We start from the raw sequence: 20,885 nt of genomic DNA on the forward strand, positions 1-20,885 counted from the left end.
GGCTTGAGCCCTTATCCCAGACTAACTGGGAACCTCTAAAAGCATTTGAGCTCAAGTTCGTACCTCATCAGAAGATTAGGAAAAAGGCATGAATTACAAAATTAAAACATTTAATTTGGACTAAAACAATTATTAAAGGAACAGGAAAACACATTTCAAAACCCGTTCCTCACAGTGTTCTCTTTGTCATTCTTGTTCTGTCACTCTCTTCTTTCTGTCTGTCTTTTTGCCTCTCTCCTCTGGTCTCTCTGTCTCTGTCTATCACTTGTAGCCTTGAACTTCGTTGAATTTCATGCCAGCTCCAGGTGCCTCCTAACCTCTACTGAGAAAACCTAGGAAACAATCCATAGAAAAACTAACACTCGGAAAAATCTAGTGTTTAACTCAGTCAGTCTTGCTGCCTGAGCAGGAAACTGCTGTTTGCTGGCATCTGTGTGTTCCAGCTTGACTCTTTTCCTCTTTTTAACAAAGTCTCAGTAGCTATCAAAAAGATTTTGTGCTTCTGCTGTTTTCTACTGAATGCTGCCAGTGCAATCTTTCTCTATATGGTTTCCATTATTCCTCTAACCTAGAAGTTCCTATTGCTCTACTGACACTTCCTGTCTACACACAGGTTTCTCACTGCAATGTAATCTCCAGGTGCCACAGGCACGCAGTCTCCCGGGAAATGGAGTCCCATAGGATAGGGAGGTGCCTGCCACAGGGCACACTGGGGAGTGTAAGCTTGCTTTTTTCTGGTGTATGTGAAACTACAATAAAATTGAATGACCAGTGACCTAAACAGAAAAAAGAATTGTTAAAAATTAAAAAAAATGAAATGTTTTTCTCAGTTGTTAAAAAGACATCAAACAAATAAGATAAATTTATTATAGGTAAAATTGATGGTTCTGCAAAGATTAAAAGATTTTACATGACAAAAAAATTTATAACATAAAAAAGAAAATAAACAAATTGGGGAAATATTCACAATGGATCTATCAGATAAAAGTCTAACATTAAGAAATTATAAGGAATTGAAGAGTATTATGTGTTTCCCACTGGAGAAATGGTTAAAAGATATGACTAAGCAATTTTTGAAGGAGAGTATACAAGTTATTAAGAGGTCTTTTCTGATTGCCCAAGTTGTTTGTTTTCCCTATCACGACCAAAATTACTTAGTATTTATTGTGTATATATTTTGTGTAGCCCATTTAGATTCTAATGGGCCTTACTCCAGCTTCCACTAGTACTGGCAAGTCGAGTACCCAGACTCTCCCCTTCGTGGTCCTGTGGGACAGTGACATTCTTTATAATGTTATTAGCTCAAACCACTATTCCAGTGTGTTCTCTCCAATATTAATTGCTAGTGATAGTATCTCCTTAATACAACTGATTACAGTAATTTGCATCCTACTCTCATTTAACCAAACAACAAAGGATATTTAGTGAAAAGATATAGCAAGAAGAGAAATATGAAAGTTCCCCTCCTTCCCTGAATCAGGAGCACACCATCCTTTCTACCATCTTGGTCCTTAAAGGAGAGTGGGCTCAAACTTAAAGCAGTTGCTACAGAGTATTTTCCCCACTAAATTCATTTCCAAAAGTAGCATCACCAATGCATGGAGTCACTCTCCTATTCGGTGGATGTAGCATCTTGGTGTTTATCCATTGCTAGGCTGTGTCAAGCAAGTTACCCCTCAGGGCTGAACCAGACTTTCCTACCAACAAATTCCAACATAAAGATTTCTAGACCTCTGTTTGCTCTGTTACCCTTTCTGAAGCTCACAATGTTGTTTCCTAGCCAGTTTCATCACCAATACTTCATCAGCTCAGAGAAGAAGAAAAGAATAGATGCAACAGATACAGAAAAACAGCTGTGTCATGCTCAGGGATGGGTGTTGACTCAGGTAGAAAGAGTAGGCCATTGCCTACTTGTCTCTTTCTCCATGTGGGAGCTGGCAGCATTTCTCACATTCATCACAAGGAAAAAAAGAGGCTGATTTGGCTGATGAATGCCTTTTGTATACACATGCAGTTCTGGCTCAGCAGCCCACCAAAAGGTCTTTTCTTTACCATGCAGTAGGTGAACAGGCAACAGTCAGAGAGTACCCTTATCTGCTCTAAAGAGCTGTTGCATTCCATGTCCCTGCATTCCATGTCCTCACTCACCAGACATCTTCATGGATATATTTGCACAAGTTCCTAGGGCTAGGCCCTCATTGGCCAATCATCTATATGTATACGTGTTGCGTTTCCCCAGCATTCCTAATAGAATGTAGTTCCTTGAAAAGTAGGACTGTTTTTGCCTTTGTATGTCTAGCACCTAGCACAGTGCCTGGCACCTAGTAGACACTTAATAGTCTTTTTTAATTAAATTCAATCACATGGTAATTCATTCCATAGTAACAAGAAATTCCATAGTAACAAGAAAAATCCAGATCAAGACAAATTCCATAGTAACAAGAAAAATTCAGATCAAGACAATCTTGAGATTCTATTTTATAACTTCTAAATTGTCAAAGATGGCAAAAAAAGAATTCAGTGTTGGTGGGATTTATGGGTGGAAATGTGGCAGCTAGGCAGCACAGTGGATAGAGTTCTGGGCCTGGAGTCAGGAAGATCTGATTTCTAATTTAGCCTCAGATATTTACTAGCTGTATGACCCTGGGCAAGTCACTTAACCCTATTTACTTCAGTTTTCTCATTTGTAAAATGAACTGGAGAAGGAAATGTTGAACCATCCCAGTATCTTTGCCAACAAAACCCCAAAGGGGGTCATGAAGAATTGAACATGACTGAAAAATGACTAAACAACAACAAAATGGGTAGAAAGCCACTGTTTTACATTGTTCATATGACTCTAGACCAGGGGTGGGGAACCCGTGGCCTCAAGGCCACATGTGGCCCTCTAGGTTCTCAAGTGTGGCCCTTTGACTAAAACATCACAGAACAAATCCCTTTAATAAAAGGATTTCTTCTGTAAAACTTGGGCTCAGTCAAAAGGCCACACCCAAGGACCTAGAGGGCCACATGTGTCCTTGAGGCCACAGGTTCCCCACCCCTGCTCTAGACCTGTGTAAACTTTTTGGTATATAATCATTCAATACGCCATAATAGTAATCAAGCTGATTATACCCTTGGAGCCAGGAATAACATTGCTGAGACTACATCTTAAATATGCAATGAAAAAGAACTGCTTTATTTGCAATAGCAAAAATTGGAGACAACCTTCATATTCAATGACCACAATTACAATGAATTACGGTATATTAATCTAATGCAATATCATGGTAATTGGAAAAAAGTCTATGATTTTTTTGGCCTAGTCTTTCTCTGTTAAAAAGGATTTCAATTCCCCAGCCGTGATTCTTTCTCCTGTCTAGTACCTCTACCTTTCTGTCCCATGCTGTCTTAGAATCTTCCACATCTGGAATCGTCTATTTTAGCCTAGAAACTTCTAGTGTCCTAACTGACTGATGTCCCTGCCAGTGACCTCAGGGGTGGGAAACCAATCAGACCCACCTGAGCAGGACCCCAACCCTTCCTATAAAACACTGAGCTTCTCTAATCCCAAATGCCCAGCATAGTGCCTAGCACAAAGAAGACACTTAATAAATGATTTTAAAACTTGAATTTAATCGCATGAAAAGATGTTCAAATTCCATAATTGTCAAAAAAAATGCAAGTTGCCTTGGCTCTGGAACTGTGTGAGCTATTCCAAAGTACAACCCAAGAGTCCTAGACCATCACGGATTCCTTCTTCCTGCAATGGACAGGAGAATATATAGCTCAATGCTCCCTGGTACTTACTATCTATGGGAAATCAGGCAAATGATTTAACCTCTCTGGGCCTTAGTTTCCTCATCTATAAAATGAAAACATTGGACTAGGTTTTCTCTAATGTCCTTTCCAGTTAAAATCTATGTGTCTATGTCTTTGTGGATGAGATGGAGAAATATGGCCTAGATACAGTACTGTTAGATGGATCTGGAATTCACTGAATGACTGGCCTCAAAAAGTGGTACTTAATTGGTTGATGTCAGCCTGGAAAGATGTCTCTAGTGTAGTGCTCTGGGGATCTATCCTTGGAGCTGTACTGTTCAATATTTTCATTAAAGTCATAGATAAAGGCATAGATAGCACAATAATTGAATTTACAGATAACACAAAGCTGGTAGGGATAGCTAATGGTAGACGACAGACACAAGATCCAAAAAGATTGTTATGGAGTAGAATGATGAGCTGAATTTAATAAGATAAATTTTTAACAGGGATGAATATGAAAGAGAGAGATAGATTTTGGCTTAATGAAAGGAAAAACTTCTTAACAGGCACTACCCAAAAGCAGAATAGATTGCCTTGGGTGATCGTGGTTCTTAAAACAGATGAATATTAAAGATCATATGGTCTAATCCCTTTATTTTACAGACTGGTAACATCCACCATCGTTGGAAGTTTTCAAGCAGAGGCTGGATGACCACTTGTCAGGGGTTGTGGAAAGTGGTTTCTGTTCAGCTTTGGACAACATGGTTTCCTCCTTGCTCTGAGATTCTCTGATTCTGTAATAAACAACAGAGCACACTCCTCCATGAGAGGCAGTAGGCAGGAAACTGGAAAGGGACCAATTTTGTGATGGAAAAGCTCACCATCAAGTTGTGGTGTTTGAAATGACATGAGAGGCCTAAAATCATTATTTAATTTTATAGATCATGCCACTCCCACCCCCACCCTTTCAAACCTTCGCTTGGTGGTCAAGTACATGCATTTCTTTTCAATGTGAACCAATAAAGGTAACAAAACTGATGACACAGAGTCTTGGCCAACTTCCAGAAAAAGAAATTGGGTTTGAGTGCAGGAAAATATTTGAAACCATTCCAGAACTCCATTAGCATTAGGAGTCTAGTTGGAGAAAAGGTTTCAGGGAAGATGAGATTTTCTGTCAGATTAGCTCGGTTATGACCCCAAGCTTGTAAATTGGGAAGCTTTCCAATGGCAGGCTCCTTAGGCAAGGGAAAGAGGATGCAGTGGAGGACGGTGGAAAAAAAGCATAGGATTTGGGAGATTGCACTGGAGCCTTTAATTGTAAGACACAGAGGTTCTTTATTACATGAATATATCATCATTTATTCAGCCATTTTCAAAACATTAGACACCCATGGTTGTTTCCAGCTTTCTGTACTTACAAATAAAGCAATTATAAATATTTGGGGGCAGATAATTCCCTTTTGTTCTTTTAATAGAGTTCTTTCTCTCTTCAAATTAACTTTACTCCTCTTTGTACATGTTGTATTCTCTATGTGGAAGGAAACTTCTTGAGGTCCAGGCCTGTTGTGTTTTATGTTTTTGTTATCCCAGCCTCTAGCATAGTGCCTGACACATAGTATGCGGTTAAACGAATGTTAACACCATTAGAGCATAGTTCTTTGAATAGGATCAGAAGGGTCAAAAAAGGAAAAAAAAGAGTCAAAAGGGACATAGCATATTATAAAGCTTAAAAATGCAATATGTCAATGATTCTGTAGCTATTTTTAAAAAGTTTATAATTTTCTTTTTTTCTCCCTTTTCTCGTCCCACAAAATCAATTTTAGCTTGAATCTGGATTGTACCATTGCAAAAATCTGGATTATATCTAACTGATCTTGCTGCTTCCACTTTGTCCCTCTCCAATCTATTCTCCAAATTCAGATTCCTAAAACACAGATATGACCAGCACAAAAAAGCTTCAATGACTCCTTATATATTGTCTTTAGAATGCAATACAAATTCTTCAGCCTGGCATTTAAAGTTTTCCACAATCTGGCTCTCATCTACTGTTTCAGTCTTATTTCATATTCCTTCCCTTCCCACATTCTCTATTTCTGTCAAATTGCCCTTTCTAGCTCTTCCCTATAGATAACATTATATCCCCATCTCTCCACTTTGTGCATTTGAACAAGTGAAATAAATTGAAGTGCATTAATTAAGTGGTTACTATGTGCCAGGCACTGTGTTAAGAACTGAGAACATAAACACAAAAAGCAGGACAGTTCCTTCCTTTGAGAAGTTTATATTCTGAGGGGGACTAAAAGATAAGATTTGTCTGAAAGACAAGATTTAAAAGGAAGTGGTGACCGTGGACTGGTGATTTAGGAAGTTACAGAGATAGTGAATGCAATGGACAATTTTTTAAGAGAGATAAGATTGTAAAATGGTTAGAGTGTTGGAACAGGTATCAGGAAGAATTGGGGTTGAATCTTATTTCTGATAGTTACTAGCAGTGTGACTGTGAGCATATCCGTGGACCTCAGTTTCCTCACCTATAATATTGCATTAGACATGACCTCAAAGTTCTAGCTCCATCTCTGTAATAAGGTGCTACTATTAAACAGGATCCTCAGCTGATAGTCTTTCCTAAGAATCCTAGTGTTATAATTACTGTTCCCAGTCTGGAAATAGAGATGGGGGATGGGAGACCTCTGGGGCAGAGGCAGAGGCAGAGGAAGAAGAGCAGCAATAGGGCATGAAGATGGTCAGAAGCCTGGAGGTTCTGTGGCTGACTAAATATGATGAACTCTCACCAATCTGAAGGCCGCATTCTTAGGGAGAGAGCCTATGTCTATAATGATCCTCCTAATCTCCAATTGATAGAATCCCTGTCTTTCTAAATACAGCTCAGGAACCACTTCCTCAGCAGAATCTAAGCTCCTAAAAGGTTGGGAGTGTTTTGTTTTTGATACTTCCTGACCTAGTGACCAGGGCAAATCACTCGACCCTCAAGGCTCCAGGTAACTCCTTGAAATTATAAATTGCAGAGAAGGTGCTGAACTGCATTGGAAGAATTTCCTCCCTTGGGGGTCCTTACACTTACAGTTCTAGTAAAACAAACATAAATAAACAAATAAGAAAAGCTGGTTGAATTGAATGAATAGAAAAATCCTTTGACTTCATTGCTTTCCACTCACCCTAAGACAGTCAAACCAGTATGATGAGTTTCTCTTTCTGTTGTAGACCTGGAGCCAATGATCATTGGCTCATTGCCTAGAGGGTGTTGTGATGATTTTAATGCAAATACCACACAAACTCCATTGGGACAGCTCTTATAAAGAGAATTGTTGGCTTGTTTTGAATTTGCTACTAAATATTAAACACCATATAAATGAGCTAAGGCACCCCAAGGCTACACAACTAAGCCTAAGGAGTCTTGATTGCAAATGTTCTCAGGCTTGTGGAAGGGTAGTCCCACAGAAACATTAATTTATTCCTAAAATTTTATCTATGTGTATGTGAGTGTTTATTGCTTGCAGATAGAAATGAAGGTATCTTGCATTTTTGACCCAGTGCTTCCATGGAGGCACAGTCCAGAGATAGGTATTACATATTTTAGAATTTGAGATCTGGGGTCTAGTCTTGTCTCTGCCACTTAAAAGCTCTGTGACCTTGAATATAAAAAGCTTTATGTTTCTGAGCCTCAGCTTCCTAATTTTTTAAAGGAGATTAGATGATCTCTCAGGTATTTTCAAGTGCTAAAATTTTATGATTCCATCACTGAATACATATACAAATATGCATACATGTATACGTACATACACACACACATTAGGACTTTTGGTCCAGTCTAAGGTAAAGAATATGCCCCCTTATAGTTATCATAATCCAACTGTCTTCCACAGTAGCAAAACTATAAATCCAGAAGAATGTGTCTTGGCATTAGGTATAAGTATATATAAGAATATCTGTGATAAAACTGGAATCAGAAACCTCTGCGTTTGTATTTCTATTAAGTAGGTTGGACAGAGATCGTTGATCAGAAAGTTGGTAGATTGTTCCTGTGTTAATACTTCCATACTCAGCTTAATGGTTTGTTTATTAGGGACTCTTAGTACATTTTAAAAGAGTGTGTGCCTTTTTTAAAGGGCCCCCAGCAATTAACCTTGGGAATTGAAGAATAAACACAAGCACATTTGATCATTTTGCCAGGCTCCACAAAAATCCTCAAATAAGGATAGTAGTTATCAGTTTTATAAACATATAGTTACACTCTAAAGTCAACTCAACCAACACGGGACCTAGACACTCCCCCCTCTACACCTTTGCACTCCTCATTCCTGGAATCCTCTTCCCCCACCTCTCTTTTCTCCCCCACTTATTTTCCCTGGCTTCCTTTAAGACTCAGTCCAAAGCTTACTATCTGCAGGGAACCTTTCCTGGTGCCTTAGCTGCTAGTGCCTTCAACTCTCAGATGACCTTCCATCTACTTTGTGTGTATCTTGTATGTATATAATTATATGCATGCTGTGTCCCACACTAGAATGTAAGCTCCGTGAGTGAAGGGTTTTTAAATTTTATTTTGCTTTGACCATTCCAGTACTTTTAACATTTAGCACTTAGTAGTAAGCGCTTAATAAAGTGACTGATTGACTGCTTTTTTGTCCCTTGTCTCTCTTGTGCACAGATATACATGATTATTTGCCAGATAGACAATGAACTGGGTCCAGAATTGAATAAGAGTAAGAAAGCAATGTGTACTACATTTGGGAAATGGCACAGCACTTTAAATGACCACAAGCTTCTCTTTGAAACAATGGCTCATATGTTTTTCTTCATTTAATTTGTAAAATACAACTTTGCTGTATTTTGATGGTATTTGCCCCCTGATGCATAAAAAATCCCAACTCATGAGGAGTTGGTGATGTGGTTTAGCAGAATTCTTGTTGCAAGGCAAAAGCACATTTCTAATCAAGTGGGTCCATTACTGTTCTGAATACTGAAATGGAAAGAAGTAGCATTTTTACGAATTATATAATTTAAAAATCTTAAGTAACATTGCTTTTGTTGCATTTTTATGATCTTTTGAGGGTAGACATCACCCATGGGACTATAGCATCAGTGTGATGGAGCCTTCTCAAACCAGCTTGTGGGACAAAATAGTAATTTTCAGTGTGAGCATTTAAACCTCGAAAATCAGCAGATGCTATAAATCAGGACTTATTATTTTGTTGATTGCCTGGAGTTAAGAAAGGGATGGATAAAGTGTTAATAATGCAGATTAAGCTGAAAAGTATGCTATGAGTATATTTGGGGGGGGAGAGAAAAGCTGATTGTTAAACATTTACCATTAACATTTATGGCTGCATCTCTTTCATCACTGGGCTACATGTGTTCAAATCCCAGGAAGCTTCCAGGGGAGCTGTGCAGCATATCCCATGGGATGATCCCTATAGACACATGCTTCATGAAGTATCACGCTTCCAGTCTTACACCACCCCCCACATAGTTGTGAAAGCTACTTCCTCTATTTCTCTCTGAATTTTTAAATGATGTGATCTTTTATATTCACATTCCATATCCATTTTGAGCTTATTGTGAAATATGGGGTAAGATGTTGTTCTAAGCCTAATTTCTTTTGCCAAGCTATTTTCCAGTTTTCCAACAGTTATTAAAAAAATCCTTCCCCAGTAATTTATATTCTTGGGTTTAATCAAACAGTAGGCTACTGTTTTCAACTGATTCTGTTTCTTGCTTATCTAGTCTGTTTCATGGGTTTACTTTTTTTTTTAAATTGGTACTAAAGATTTTTTATGTCTACTGCTTTACAAAATATAGTTTGAGGTTTGGTAATGCTATGCCCCTTTCATTTGGACTTCTCATTATTTTCATTGGCATTCTAAATATTTTCCCCCGATATTAAGTTTTTTGTTATTTTGTCTAGTTCTGTAAGGTAGCCCTCCTCACGTCTACATCTTAGATAACAAGCTTCTTTCAAAGCTCTACTAAACTTCCTACCTTGTGTTTATTTTGTTTATACTTATATCTGTACACGTTGTCTCCCTCTGATAGAATAAAAGTTCTTGAGGTAAGGTTTTGTTTCTTTCTTTTTTCTTCCAATAAACAAGCATTTTTTTTCTTCCTCCCACCTATTCTCTCTCCTTCTAACTTCCTCCCTAAAAAGAAAGAAAAACAAAATCCTTGTAAAAAATACATACAAAGTAAAACAAACTTCCACATGTGATGTGACCAAAAACATGTCATATTCTGACTCTTGATTGTAAGGGGTTTTTGCGTTATTGTCTTTTTATCCATAGCCCATAGCACCATACTGGGCATATAGCAAGTTTTGAGTAAATCCTTGTCAGTCTCCTTGTATTCTTAGCCAAGCCTAACTCTGGCCAGTGCAGTGATTCGGATTTCGGATTAGAATGCAATTAGATACTCATAGACCATAAAATGCAACAAAAACAATGTTACTTAAGATAAGATTTTAAAATGACATAACTCATAAAATACAACTTCCTTCTATTTCAAAATTCATAACGGTAATAAGCACACTAGATTAGAAAGGTGCCTTTGCACCAGGGCAACAAGAATTCTGCTAAACCACCATCACCAACTTTTCATGGGCTAGGACTTTTATGCTTCAGGTGGCAAGGAAGTAAGACCAAGAATAATTTCAACAGCAGCCTCCCAGTCTCCTTAAAAGGAAATCAGCCAAGGCTACATAAAATAAGTGATTATATATTATAATAACTATACCCAAATAAATTATATATAAAATTATGTTTTATGTGTGCATACATACAATATATGCATATATACTTAACATATGTATGTTTATCATAACACATTTAACATATGAGTAGTGAGAATTTCTCTGTAACCCAAATCTGGGGGATCTACTCCTGTCCTTTTCCTTTCCCCTTATCATTTGTCCCTTCTGATGTCATATCGAACTCCCTTTGAGGTTTCCTGTTCAACTCTTTCCAAGCAAAACTTCCTAGGGTCCCAGCCACATCTTCCCCCATAGTGGGAGTTAGTACCTACATGTACAACCCAGTCTTGGAATAGCTGAACTCTCCTCCCTTCACCTCAAGATTTCATTACAAGACTCCTGTCCTTCCTCCTCCCACCTGTAAGATCACTTTACAATGCTGCCAGAGCATTCTCTTTTAGCTGTCAAGATCCAGCTCCTACTCCTCCCTCTATGATCTGCCCTTCAATTTTTTTTCTCACTTACCCATCACCCCAAATATAAGGAGAGAAGTAGAAAGTCTCTCATCTTCCTCTCCTCTAGAATTCTAATCAGTCTTTTCCTGGACCCCCATCCCACCTTTCCTCTCAACCTGAGAAAATTTCCCCTGAATACAAGAAATAAATCAATACTGTTTTATTGAGGGAATGAGATTTTTTTTTGGTCCCTGAATTGTTCACTTTTGCCTCCTACTCTTCTCCTGATTTTCTTATTATACTTTTAGCTCCTTGGATTTCATAATCCATTGATGCTCCCTTTGCCTTTTTAAAATTTCTCAATGTATGTTTTTTTCACTAAAGAAAATCAAACAATAAATAAAAAAGAATCCCATACTCAAGATTTATGGCTTTCTCTAGCCCTAGGGACAGAAAAAATCAAATGTTTCATTTCTGAGTCTTTTATTGAGATACAAAGTATTTAACTTCCTTTTGTTTGATCAGTTCTTATGTTGAACACCCTGCTTACCTAAGGTTCTTTTGAAGAAATGAGTCAAATTCTTTCTTTTAGCTTAATATTATTAGCTAATATTATTAGCTTAATAGTTATTTTCTTTAATGTTTAGAATTAGTTTTGCAGAATATGTTACTTTGGGATGTCAAATGATCTCTGCCTTTTCAGAATATTGTATTCCAAATCTTCCTCTGATTTACCGTAGAATCATGTGCTACTCTGTCTCTGAAATGAAGGTTTTTATCTCGCTGGCTGCAAAAATTATTATTTGTTATTTTAATTCTGAAGTATGATTACAACATGTCTTAGTGTGTTCAACTTAATGTTTATTTCTGTTTGTGTTTTCTATATTCTCTCAAGCTGTACTTTACCTTCCATTTCTAATATTTCTGAGCATTTTTTATGTATGGTTTCATGAAGCATTACATTCACATTTTCCTCTAAATTATGTTTTTCAGAAAGAAGTATAATGCTTAGATTTTTCATCATCTCCTATTTTCTATTTCAATATTTTTGTTTCATGGGCTTTTATATCTTCTTCTAATTTTGTTTTTATTTTGTTCCATTAATTTTCCTTTTGCCTTTGCATTTTTGCATACCTATTCTGTCACTCTCCTTTTCAGAAAATTTGCTATTTTATGAAATGTTGCTATCTTTTCCTCAATATTCTCCACTGCCCTACTAGGCTTGTTAGTTTATTTATTAAGAACCCTAATTTTTGTCTTTATTTAAATGACATTTAATGTAGGAAGGAATGAAATAAAAAGAAAGGAGGACTTCAGACGTTGCTGTGAGGAATTTGAGGAGAGAAAAATCACTTTTGGCTGGAGGGCACATCAAAGAGGGCTGAACTGAGAAGGTAGCAATAGAGTTGGGTCTTGAAAGAAGGGAGATGAATGACTGGGAATGAATTTCAAGAAGTGAGATGGCATGAATAAGAGCATTGAGGCTAGATATGGTGGGATGAGAATGGGCATAGTCAATCATGTAGGTGTCTGGGAAATGGAAGACTAAAGGAATGAGAGGAAGAGAGCTAGGATAAAGGGTACTTTATTAATAATAGTGGAAGATTCTAGGTGGCAAAGGATAGGAGCTGGAGGTGACTAGGCCTGAGCTGGATACGGATAAGAATGGGAGGGGAGGTAGAACTAATAGACCTAAGGCAATAGTTTATAGTGATTCAATTGTTAGGGAAGAGAAGTAACTAATCTTCTCTCTCAATTTCCAGTACTAATATCCCTGAATTCTTTTGCCTTTTTCCTTGTGCACTTTCCTCCCCAAACTCCTCAAGGATTTAAGCCAGCAGAGGACCATAAGGCACAAGATTGGGAATGAGTGCCCTTAGACACCCTAATCCATTGAGCTACTAGAATACACTAAGAAAAATACCAAAGAATTTTGATCTAAGTGCCAAACCCCCAGATGTCCTACCCTAGTTATAGCTCTGACTAAAAGTCCTCCATCTGATTCCTTTTGTGTTTGTTGGGGTCTGTAGCAGAAGTGTCAAACACATAACCTGCAAAACTCCCGATACAGCCCAAATCAGATTAAGATGTAATTGGGGAATATTTAACAAAAGAAATAAAAATATGCCACAATATAGATAATGTTAATATATAGTTTTCTCAGTCAATAGGAGGACTGTAAGAATCCTCATGTAAGTTTAGTGGTCCCCATTTCTATTTGAGGTTGACACTACTATTCTTTAGTAACCAATTTATTTGGATATCAAGAACAAAACGAAAGGAATAAAGAAGTAGGGAACAGCAAGTGGGAGGCTCATTTAACCTAGGTCAGCATTCCTTGGCATTTTTCTTAATGTGCTTTTCTTACAGTGCTGTTCTTAATCAATGCCTTAGGGTATGGAGAATTAAGTTAAAATGAAAATATAATATACTCCATGGCAGATTCCCACCCAAGGCTTACGAGTGGTAGTTGACTCAAGTGAGAGTTTGTTGAAGATCAAGGAGATGAATCTTATATTTACAACTGAGTAAAGCTCTCCTGGTGTCTAATTTACTTAAAAGCCTCACTCTTAAAGGCACACACAACCTATGTATTCTCCATCATCCATTAGAAAGCTCCATTAGTAAAGACTGATGATCATCTTTATTAGCTTTGTCAGGGCGTTATAGAAATGACTGTCTGGTCAGACTCTAAAACCAAATGATGTCTTTGGATTTTAACTATGAAATAGCTAATTGTATTAATGAGTTACATTTATTATGCATTCATTTCCTCCTCCCCTTCTGCTCCAATTTTCAGTCATTTTTGTGCACAGACATGGAAAGAGAGGAATAGAATGGAAAAGAAAGACATGAAGAGACAAAGGGAAAGAAAAAAAGGCAAGAAAGAGAGGAAAGCAGCAGAGACTGGATTTATGATTTCATCGGTCTAGGGAGATCTTGGTGAAGAAGCTCCCTCCCTCAGACCAATGCAGGTCAGTACTATCTCTGCACCTTGTAGTCTTAGAGTTTACTAGAGTACTGAGAAGTTAAGTGATTTACGCAGGGTCACAAAGCCTTTATGGTCTTCCTGACTTCAAGGGCAGCTCTCTCTCCATCTACAATTTACTCCCTTCCTTTTTTTTCCTCCCACCTTTCATCCTCCCTCCCTCCTTTCTTTCCTACTTCTCCTTCCTTCTTTCTTTCTTTCCTTCCTCCGTCCTTCGCTCCCCCTCTCAGAAATAAGTTAATAATAATATAATGTCATCATAGGAATTTCCCCCTCTTACCATCTCAGATCGCAAAACATTTATGACTTAATAGATAAATGCTAGGGAGTTTGTAACCAGGATCTCACAGGTATTAAGTGTGAATTTACATCCAGCTCTTGTTGACCGCTCCTTAGAACTGTCGCGTACTGTCTTTCCTCCATAATAAGATAATAATAGTAAGAATAAATAGCAATTATAAAGGTTTACAAAGTGCTCTCATCCAGGAAGGAGACAAAATGCATACCTCCCCTAACCCCTCTGGGAAACTGACCAGCCCAAATCTAATCTTTGACTGTTACAGGTCTAGGGGAGAGAAAGCCCACCTCAACCTTCTTTGCTCACTGTGCCATCAATAAACCACTCTTTTTCCCATGGAAAAATAAAACAAAACAAAAAAAATAACAACTTCATGAGATAGGTGATGCAAGTTAGCACATCCATTTTATAGCTGAGGGAATTGAGACTCAGAGATATTAAATGACTCATGTGGCTCGCAGTTAATAACTGTCAGAGTTGGCATGGGAACCTAGGTCTTTCAACTCGAAGGCCTGTGTTCTTTCTACTATTCCATATAGAAATTCTTTTTTTTAAATTAAAAATTATGTTTTAACAGTTGCTCAGAAAAATGTGACCTTCATTTAAGGTAACATAGATCTATGGGCCAACTAGTCTAACCCCCTCATTTTATAGATAAAGAGAGTGAACCTGAGGGTGATAAAAAGATTTGTCCAAGGTGTGATGAGAGAGGATTTGAATCCGGAGCCTCTGACTCCAGAGACAGTACTCTTTTCTTTATGCCACACAGTCTCTACACTTATATAAAAATGTCTTTTAAAAAATACTTCAGGCAGTAGATAGGTCACAGTCTTGACCTAGCAGCCATTCTCTTTCTGTACTTCATAATTTCAAAGGAGAGCAAAGCAAGTTCTACTTAACTTTGTATTCCCCTCATTGTCTACCACATAGTAGGTACTCAAATAAATGCTTGCTCAATAAATGAATGAATGACTCAATCAATTAACCAGCAAGCACATTAGTGAAGTACAGTGATAGGTGATAAAGTTTCTTTTCCTTTGAGATTTTGAGTTTGGGGCATAAGGATCATCGGTCCAGGAGAAGAAGGACCAGGCAGCTGCTGCTACTCACTTTTCTGGTCTTCTAACAAGTTTAGGAGTATATTATAACCTTGGAAATGTTCACACACATTTCATATACTGCTTACAAAATCCTCTGCCAATGACCAAGTCTAGCCCTCAAAAAAATTGCCAAGTAGGCAAATTTATTTTCTGAGTCCCCAGCCTTTTGCTTCTGTGATCCCTCATATCAAAACCTGCTCATAGAAGAGGATTTGAAACTCATTTATACTAAGCTATAAATGGCTGATAAAGTTTAATGTTCCCCTTCTCTGGGGTTTTTTAATTATAATAGGGATCAAAGCCTTATAATATAGAGGTATAACTTTAGGCATTAAACAGCAAAGGGTGGGGGGAGTTTTTTGTTCCTGTTTATTAGCACCATTCAGCTTTTCTAAAGCCTTTGAAATCACACCAAGGAGGCAATTAACAACTTTACCTGTGCATAAGGCCAAGTAATAGCACTGAGGATAGAGATAATGTTATTTCTTAAACTCTGATTCGCCCATAGAATGATGGGGGAGTAGAGTTCCAGATATGCAGCCTAAACTGTATCTCCATCGCCTTATCATCACAGATTTCTCCTTCCTTGTAATTTGCCCCTTCTGCTTTAAGGAAGTGCCAAGCACAATTACAATTCATAAGATATTCACCAGAAGAAAGAAGTCACAGGTACAGCATCCCCATCCTGATGGGGATATTGACTGACTTCCCTCAGGTTAGTGTGTTGTGGGACAGGGCACCCCCAAATAAGGGAAATCTGTTAAAGACCCAGATAATGCAGCTCTACCCTGATCCTGAGAAACTTTCTAAGGTCTGATCCCCTCTCTGATGATAATAAAATATGCTCAAAGACATCAAGGTTATGACTGGCCTTATGGTCTACCAGAAATAATTACCTTTCCTCCTCCTTAAGTAACTTGGTGATGGTGGCACAATTACTAATTGCATATTTCACCTGCTCCTGGCTCTGCTTCTTCCTTCAGCTATCTGCTAAATAGACATAGGAAGAATGTCTTGCATACAAAAACCCCAACTTTAATTATTGTTAACTAACAATATGCTCTACCCTACCTATGTCTTTGTTGGTTGAGAATACCTCTTGAATGTTCAGAATCAATCATTAAACATGTTCAGAATCAATCAAATTCCTAGCCACCTTTATTAAATCAACGAATCAATCAAAGGTATAAAGGTGCAAATAAGGAATGCTTTGTGCCGTTGGATGAAATCAGATGACAAAATTTGCTGGGATTGGTCAAAAGAATTAGACCCATCTCTGAGCCTAGTTTATCAGAGAAGGGATTTGAGCAATAAAGCACTTTGAGAATGTTCTGAGGAGCCAGACCCTTTTTCCTAAAAGCAGGGGGCAGAAAGGGGGAGGTGAAGTGAACCCAGAGGCAGTGTTATATTCCACTACCATTCTCTCCTCTACCTTTGGCCCTGTTATTGGAGTGGTTTGGTAATAAACGATGGGTCCAGTAAGGAAATAAGACAAGACAAACCAGAAACATGGATGAAACACACTTCCAGGGAGTATGAGCTATCCTGGGCATAGAGAAATGCCTCTTCAGATTCTACAAGGGACTTGATACTTAGGACCCAATAGAGAGCTATACATATCTCAAGGCAACTTCACAAGAACTCAGGAAGGGAGAAAAGACTTCCATCTAAGCATGAGCTGGGAATTACCCCTTTGCCACATGTACTCTCTAAGCTCAAACCCCCTCACTCCTAGACTCCCAAATGTGCTTGTGGTAGTGTGTCCCAGACTGTTGGGTGGATGTGTTTGCACAACTGTTCTTACTATTTTACTGTTTTTTACTGTTACTATTTTACCATCAAACATTTATTTAGCACCTACTATGTGCTAGGTACTGTCCCAGACAGCTGAATTCTTCAAGTTCTTGTGTCTACTTTTTAATATTTTTTCTGTTTTTTACCCCTTCACTGTCATGTTGTCAGTTGTCCGGAATAAGAGCCTATTAATTAAGACCTGAGGGACCCTGAGTGCTTCATGACTTAAAATGATCAATATTTTCTGCGCAAAATGAGAGACTCAACTTCAATTTTGGACGTTTTCTTTCTCCTGATTCTTGGCTATATCTCAGATAGGTAAAGTTGTGAGAAAGATTTCTGGATAGGCAAGGTGGAAGATATACAGTAAGCAATGCACTACATGGTCCCAGATTGCAATGTACTTTCAGTTTTTGTCTGATTTTTATAATCTGGTTGTTGGTTGTCTTGAATAAGAGTAAATGGCTTCAGAATGAAGGACTGAGGAACTTCATCTACGTGACTTATGACTAAACCAATGAGGAACTCTGAGAAAGACTTGAGTGACTAGACTTTTGAAACTGATTTTGGATTTTTTGTTTCCTTCAAGTTTTCAGCAAACTTATCAAACAGATGAATTCTGATTAGGCAAGGTATTATTATTCTAGTTAGGGTAGGAAATACACACTAAGTACCTGCCAATTTCTGCCTTTGTTACCCATTCGAGTGCTTAATAAATATTTGTTGATTGATTGAGAGCTTGAACAAATGACCATTACCTCCTAATGGGTACCTGTAAGATTACTTATGGACCAAATATCTGATTTAATCCCTGTCTTGAGCTGTTCTTCTGACTCCAAAGCAAGTTAGATCTATAATAAAGAGGTTAACATTCATTGAGGGCTTTTGGTTCAGTATTTCATATTTTGGGGCATCATACTTATCATATGGAATAGTATATAATGACCCTTGTTACATACAGATGATCTAATATTTTAAACCAGTGTTGTCCTTGGCTCTTACCTATCTCCATTTGGCAGGAAGATCAAATATTTGCTGTCTGAGGTAGTTTTGGGGCTATTTTGGACTCCTTGGTGTAACAGCTATTTTACACTTAATGCTTGTGTTGGGTTTGTGTTCAGTTCAGAACATTGTGGTTTAAGAAGGCTGTTGGTAAGTTACAGAATAACAAGAGGAGAGCAACCAGAATGGTGAAAGGCCTTAAGTTCATGAAATATGAAGATCAGCTCAATGCATGGGCATGTGGAACCTGGAGAAGAGGACACTTGGGGCATGACAGCTCCCTCAAGTATTTTCAGAGCTATCACGTGTGAGAAAGATGAGATTTGTCCCCTTTGTCCCCAAAGGAAAGAACCAAGAGTATTTGGTGGAACTTATAAAAGGCAAATTTAAGGTTGATGTCAAGAAAATCTTTAGAAGCTGTGCAAAGGTTGCATGCGCTGCCAGTAGAGCTAGTGAGCTCACTTTCTTTGCAGGTCTTCAAGCAGAGTCTCAATGACCACTTGTCCGTTATATTAGACGGGATCCCTTTCATGTATGGATTAGATGTAGGCTGCTAAGGTTCCTTCCACTTCTCTAATTAAATTCTGTGATTATGCTTCAGTTTAATTCTTCTAGGAAATTTGCTGCAATCAGAGTCATTCTCTTTGCTTTAATAACATTTCCAGCTTTTCAGAGTCAATAGCTTTTTGTAATAGCTTTGGTTGGAGCTGTTTAATTGTTGTAATCGCACCAGTGCCCTCTGTGACTTGTCTTAATTTCTTCCCTTTCCTTTCTAAGTTGCTATTGATTTTGACCTTTGTTCTAACTAGTCAATAATCTGACTGGATATGTACAGCTGATTCTGAAATGATTCCTAAATCAATAGCTGTTTTCTGTCTTTTAAGATCTAGACAGGTTCATTTAAAAAAAATGTTGCTCGATCATGGCGTCTAGCACCTTCTAGCTTTTTCCTTTAAGAATGGTATGATGGATCCCTCCCCCTCATGCTTCTCCACGGACTGAAGTAATTGGGGGCCAGGGCTGGGCCTGGCTTGAGCTGAGGCCTGAGGGGTCGCTACCCAAATTCAAAAAAAGCCCCACTGGAAGAGAAAAGCAGAACGATGCAAGAAGGTCCTGTTTTGTTTCAGCTGTATAAAGACGTGGTTGTGAGTCAGTGTTCAGTGCTCAGAAATTCTGGGCCAGTCATTTAAGCGTCGTGGATAGCTCCCCAGCATCCATTCACAAGCAGGTTGTGGGCATTTCTGCAACACTTCTGGCTGATGTCCGCCCCCAAATGGCTGTAATGGCCCAAGATATAACTTAACTTCTAATATCACTGAGTCCATATTTAGGACCTATCCAACAGTTCCATATATGTGACAGAAAAAGAGTTCTGGACACGATTTTTTTTCAATCACATTATTTTCATAGGCATCGGCTTAATGCAGGGTCAAAAGATCTCTTTGCTAATGTGCCAAAATGGATGCAAAGGGTTTAAAAGCAATGGTATCGTTAGGAGTGAAAAACCCACTGCTAGATTTGACAGCATTGGAGAATAAATCATTAGATGAGAGCTAGGGGGTTTCCCCTGTGCCATCTACTTTCAACTCTTAAAAAATCCATAAAGGAGAAAAGAGATGCGGACCATCAAGAGTTTTAACTATCATAGTGCTATGGTCCTGGCAGCAGGTCTCAGAAAACATGAAGCACAAAATGAACACACAGGTGAAAACAGCAGCACAGATTGGAACTCTCTGGCTTCAGATTTCTTTCAGCCACCGGCCAAAAGGGTGAAATTACAGGAATCCATTGAATAGGAAGACTTGGGAAAAAATAATAGCATGAAAAAATCACACCGAGCCTGAAGAAGTCAGATAGGTATTATCACAGCCCAACTCCAATTCATTCTCTCCTATATGCGACAAGTCAGGATATTATCAATTCTTTTCAGAGTATTAAACAAGTGATGGAAACTTACACACCCACCCAAACCAACTCAAGTTCTTTCAAGTGGTACTGCAAATAGTACCATCACAACCCTATCCCCTGGAGGAGCACTTATGCAGGGAGGATCACAGCAAGCCACAACCAGATGGTGCCAAATGACATTCTTTTAGAACTCAAACACTTGTATGTGGCAGTGGGGGAGCTACTGAGGCATTTCTGGTCCTGTTTTCCAGTTAACACACCATTCCTAGAAGAAAAGGCAGTGAGGATGAAGAGTAATTTGGAATGATTCCAAGCTGCCCATTCCAAGAAAAAATTTGGAGACAGTATTTAAGCACAAATTTGGTAAGTCACATAGCAGAGATGGTGCAGATGGCCTACAATAAACTCCACACATGGCAGTCCTGGTGCTTGCTGAAGAAGGCAGTGAAGGGCGCTCAGGCACTGGAGACTTTGGTCCCTGGGATGCTCTCTGCGGCAGTTGTGGGAATGAACCCTGAGCATCTCTTGAGTCAGCCAGATGATGCCCCAGGGATGTCTGCAGGCACTGGGTTCAAGAGTTGAAGCTATTGAATTTTCACATTCCGGAGGGAAAGCAGCTGTGATTAAACTTGAAAATGGGGAGGTAAATTAAGGCAGAATCAAAATGAGCTGAATTGCAAATATACATACATACATATATATGTAAGACACTTTATTGCAGTTACGCAGGAACTGCTTTTGATTTGCATTAAGAGCTGCTTTCAGAAATAAAAATTAACTTTAAAAAGGGTGAATTGATAAAATCTGAAATTTTTTTTTGGTCTAACCTTTTAAGTATATGGCACAAGATAGAAATTAAATGTTGCTGTTCTTCCTCCACTGGATCCTCTTGTTT

General features: G+C 38.3%; 1 pseudogene; it reads left to right on the plus strand.

Annotated features, from left to right (window-relative positions):
- Positions 1-20,572, plus strand: part of LOC118832248 — a 107,498-nt pseudogene extending 86,926 nt beyond the window's left edge.
- Positions 20,573-20,885: the final 313 nt, after the last annotated feature.

This window comes from Trichosurus vulpecula, chromosome 9 (genome assembly GCF_011100635.1).
Source record: "Trichosurus vulpecula isolate mTriVul1 chromosome 9, mTriVul1.pri, whole genome shotgun sequence".
Classification (NCBI taxonomy): Eukaryota; Metazoa; Chordata; class Mammalia; order Diprotodontia; family Phalangeridae; genus Trichosurus; species Trichosurus vulpecula.